The sequence below is a fragment of the Urtica dioica genome, chromosome 12, assembly GCF_054948205.1.
Source record: "Urtica dioica subsp. dioica isolate 48M chromosome 12, U.dioica_male_clone48M_v1_H2, whole genome shotgun sequence".
NCBI lineage: Eukaryota > Viridiplantae > Streptophyta > Magnoliopsida > Rosales > Urticaceae > Urtica > Urtica dioica.
In genome coordinates, this window is record NC_142767.1 from 16,820,779 (window position 1) to 16,825,955 (window position 5,177).

Genomic DNA, 5,177 nt, shown 5'->3' on the forward strand with positions numbered 1-5,177 from the left:
AGTAAAAAAAAAGGTAAAATTGTTGGAAATAAGAGTAAAGGTTTTAGAATTTCAAAAATTGGCTCATGTTTTTAGAACTTACATCATCAATGTCGGTATTTTAGAAATTAGCTGGCATATCGAAATTTCCAAATTTAATTCGTCAAATATCAGCCAAATTTTTTAATCACATAAAATAAAACTGTCTACAATTTTTTTTTATCATTGTTTACACTTATTTGGCTTATGTCCTTGATGTTTAGAGCTTTTTTACTGTATACAATTTCATTTAGTTTTTTTTCTTATATCTTTTTTAATCACATCCTTGGCATAGTTTCAATTTAATAAACAGATATTTTATGAAGTTTTAGGTCTTTTTAGGTATTCCTCATATGAAGAAAAAAAAAACCATAAGGAAGTGGTAGGGGATAATGGACTTCATATGTTTAGGAGAAGCCCAAATCCTAACGAGAACAAGTTGGTAGTTCAATTATGGGCTTTTTCGCTTTTTCTTTTTTTTTTTTTTGTTTTTTTTGTTTTTTTTTTTTAACTGGTAGTATTGTAGTAACTACAGTAAAAATACTATGCATATATAGAAGATATATAGAAGATTGTATGAAATAGTAGAATAACTTCCTCTAATAAAATTAAAATAGTTAACTACTTAAAGATTAAAAAGATTAGCCTAAAGATTAAAATAGTAAACATGAATTGGACTTTTTTTTTATATTTAAATAGTTCAACTATAATAATAATTAAAGATAACTATTCATATATTTCATACAATTTCTTCTATAAGAATTTAAATGAGGTATACATATCTAACTTCATATACAGATTGTATGTCCATTTTATTTTGGGATAATTTTAAAACTATGACTATTTAATGATAAACTTGTTAATAAATAATTGTGTTTATTGAAAAATATGTCAATAATAACTGTATTTATTAATAAAGTGAATCATAATTTTAAAATTCGAAGCAATTATTGAATTTAGATTAAAAAATTATCATAATTTTAAAATAATCCCTTTTACTTTGGGAAATTGCTCTTGATAGGAGTAACGAAGGGGTTTGGACTATTTTCCAAAAAGGTCAGTAATTGGACTTCAGAATTAAAATTGATTTTATTAAATTACCACCTGATTACATTTAAATTTAACTATAAAAGAAGAAATGGTTAATTTGAATCCCAATTTGAAACGGTCCCACAAAATCTTGCACAACCCACTTCCACTTCAGCCAATTTTCTCTCTTTCTTTCCCTTACCTCTACATTCTCCACGTCATTTTTTTCTTACTCCTCATTTCTTCATTCCCGTCACACTACTACAAATACGGTTTTTCGGTGCGGATGACTTTTGGGTGCGACTTTTCGCACCTAAACGTCGCATCCAAAACTACTTTCGGGTGCGACTTTTCGCACCCAAAAGTCACTGAAGTCGCACAAAAAATTTCGCTGATTTTTTTAAATTTGGGTGCGAAAAGTCGCACCCAAATGTCAAAAATATTTGTTTTCACCAACATGAGAGAAAGAAAGAAACGGGAAAGGGAAAAAAAAAAAAAGAAGAAAAGAAAAGAAAAGAAAATAAAGAAGGAAATGAAAGGAAAGGAAAGAAAGAAAAGAAAGAAGAGAGAAAGGGAAAGAGAGAGACCGAGAGAAGGAGAGAGAGCGCGAGAGAGAAGGGCCGAGAGACCGAGAGAGAGGAAGAGAGCGAGGGAGTGAGCTCGCGGAGGAAGAGCAAGGCCGAAGCCACCGAGATCGGGCCACTGGACGCGCGCGCGGGCTGAGAAGAATCGAGCGCCGCCGCGAGCCGCCAAGCGCGCCGCCCACGAGGAGACGCCGGAGAGCGAGAGAAGTAACGTTCGGGAGTTGATTTCGAGAGGAAGGTAAGGAGATTTCATTCTCAGCCAAGAATTTCGAAAGTTAGGGTTGAGAGTTTGATTTGGGGGTTTTGATTTCCGAGTGAAATATGAGGTTTTGGCTTGGTTGTGATGTTCATTGAGCTCGATTTTGATGGTTATGACTTGAATTTGTCCTTTGATTTCAGATTTCTTGGCTGGGTTAAATTTTTGGACGAATTTGGTTGATTTTGGTCACTTGGCCGTGTGGTTCATTGTGTAAGTTCTTAGATTCGAATTTTGAGTTCTGTTTTGTTGATGTTGTTATATCGAGGCTGTGATGACGGTGTGGTCAAGCAGCGCGAAGATGGCGCCGCCGACTCTCCGCAAGCCCTGTTTTCGCCGCGCGAAGAAGCACCTAAATGTCGCCATTTTTTTTGGTGACTTTTTAGGTGCGACTTTAGGTGCGGAAAGTCGCACCTAAATGTCGCACCCGAAAGTCAAGACTTTTGGGTGCGACTTTTCGCACCCAAGACTTTTAGGTGCGGACTTTCGAGTGCGGAAAAGTCGCACCCAAAGTCGCACCTAAAGATATCTTTGGGTGCGAAAATTGACTTTTGGGTGCGAAAAAAATCGCACCCAAAGGTCTTTTTTGTACTAGTGTCATCACAGTTAACCATGAGAGAGAGAGAGAGAGAGAAACTAAACTCCAAAGCCGTCCTACTTTTTTTCCCCTCGCCGATCCATTTCGTCAATTTTTTCTTCCTCTTTCATTTCTTCTTTCCCATCATCACACTTCACTCGATTGAAGAGAGAGAGAGAGAGAGAGAGAGAGAGAGAGAGAGAGAGAGAGAGAGAGAAACCAAACTAAAAAACCGTCCACTTTCTTCTTTCCTTTCCTCTCGTCGATCCATTTTCTCTCGCCGATCACTCTTCTGTTCCATCTTTCTTCACTCTCATTTTTTCGCTAATTGGACATGAAGACTAAGTCTAGTCCACCGTCCAAACGTTCTTAATCCTAAACCTAACCCAGACTCTAGAAAGAAGACTCATCCTCAAACACCCACAAAAAATCCGCCAGTGACGCATGCATCCCCGCATCGGAGTCCATTTGTGGATTCTAACGCCTCCTTCTTGGTCGAGAATGTTGGTCGACCAACGAAGAATCTCAAAGCGGTGACGACGAAGAAGCCAAAAATTTCTAGGAAATGCCAGAAAATGGAGAAACCTGAGGCGCCTAACTCGTCCGATTTCGACATTAATAAATTCGTCCTCGCGCCATGCAAATCAGAGAGACCTCACAAGGTGAGTTTTTTTACTTTACATTTGTATTTAAAGTTTAAACTACTGTTATGTAACTTTGTTGTTTAAATTGTGGTTAGCTTGATGTTTTTTATGACAGGTTCGTGATTTCGTGACAAAAATGAAAACTTTTTGTGTTATTGTTTATTTTATGTTTGATAAAACTGTTAGTTTCATTTTTACGGCGGATTCTATGGGTTTTATGGAATTTTAGTGAATAAAAACTGTTAGATTAAGGTCTGATGTTTTCTTAAAGATAAATTTGATGTATTGATAGGTTTTGTGACCATGTTTCTTGAAATCGTGACAAAAATGAAATCTTTTTATGTTATTGTGGATTTTGTATTTGATGAAATTGTTAGTTTGATTTTGACTGTGGATTTTGTGGAATTTTATTGAATAAAAACAGGTTAGTTTCATGTTTGATGTACATTGACAAATCAATTTGATGCACAACAATTATTCTTAATAACGTTGTAGGTTTTTAAAAAAATTTGTGAAAATTTGATTTGTTTAGGTTTGCTCATATTAGGTTTCCTTAGTTTTGTGTATTGTTTGATCGATCGGAATTATGTAAAATTAACATGAAATTATAGATACAGATTATTATTTCGTGACATACATTGATCAGGTGTCAAGTGATTTTGAGGCAAAACTATCACGAAGTCAATGAATTTTGCGACCAGAGGGCCACGAACTGAATGGGTTTCGTGGCACAGCCCATCAATTCATATCCTAAAGGTTGCAAATGTACATCATCTAGCATCAGAAGGCAAACGTTCACGTTTCATTACTTTCTGATCTTTAATATTTATGAATTTTATATCCAATTGACATCTTTTAATGTAATTTTTTAATAGAAAGAAAATTGTGGAAGTGTAGCTTCTAATATTATTTACAAATTATATGCTGTATACTAAAAATGGAGGGGTAAAATGCCTGGAGGTCGAGCTCGCCTAGAGGTCGAGCCTGCCTAGAGGTCGAGCTCGTCTGGAGATCGAGCCTGCCTGGAGATCGAGCCTGCCTAGAGGTCCAATCTGCCATTCAAAAATTTTATTGAATTTGCAATATTACTGAAGATTGCAAACACAATCAGACTCGAACTTACACCACAAATCTGATCGACATACCTCAAAATAGATAATAAACGAGAACCATAAGAGAATACAAGAATAGAGTTTTACCATTATAACATTCTCTTGCTTTGCTAGCCATAAGCATGATATCAATGGTTCGAATAAACATTGTTGTGTAAACCAGCCTTCCATTCTCCACGACCACTTTGAATTCCTCTCGCTCTTTCGGTGTACACACTACACCGCAGAATCTCTTGCAACGCTAGTTTTCCGAAGAGCAGCTTTAACTCGTGTGAAATTGAGACCAACAGATTAAAGATTTTTAAAATCGGAGGAAGGAAAAAAAACGAAATAGGGAGTTTTACCGATTAGAGGAAAAAAGGCTCGGTCAGGATTTGGTCGTCATCGCACTTGCAATGCTTCATTCCTTCCAAAGCAATTTCACATGCTCATCATAAAACCAAGTTATACCATATTCATTACAACACAACCAAACTATTCAGGAACATCAATTTGAACTCAAAGAAACACTAATAGTATATGAAACAGATTATATTTTGTATGCAACTTTAAGTTGTCAATTATTTTTTTTTCTTTTTCTTATGCTAAGCATATTCACAAACAGTTTATAGCGCATATACATACTTATGAGGGCAAACTCACCGTTGTCCTCGTCCTCGTCTTCGTCCGAGCCGTCTACGATCGGTGTCGCCTCGACCGGCCCGCTCCAGTTTCTCAGCTCCGAACGATCGCCGCCGTACATTCCCCGGCGGAAAATCCGGAGTGACGGCGAAAAAACACCCGTCGATGAATCCGCTAAGATCTCTCGTCTTCGGAATCCCGGCCGATTCTTCTCCCACCGCCGGAGCTACGCAGTTGAAGTACAGAGCTTCGTCGCCTTGATAGACAATTTGGTGATGGTGGTGTTGAGAGCTTCTGTAGCCTCTGTGGCGCAACCAAGCTCATATCCTCCGACGA

At 37.1% G+C, this 5,177-nt stretch overlaps 1 long non-coding RNA gene across 1 annotated transcript; it reads right to left on the reverse strand.

The window, feature by feature from the left end:
• Nucleotides 1-3,963: 3,963 nt before the first annotated feature.
• On the reverse strand, nt 3,964-4,733 carry LOC149379656 (uncharacterized). The gene is made up of 3 exons (XR_016294054.1): nt 4,565-4,733; nt 4,308-4,480; nt 3,964-4,160 (listed from the first exon to the last, which is right to left on the reverse strand). It is a non-coding gene; the product is annotated as an uncharacterized LOC149379656 (long non-coding RNA).
• Between the last annotated feature and the right edge of the window lie 444 nt (nt 4,734-5,177).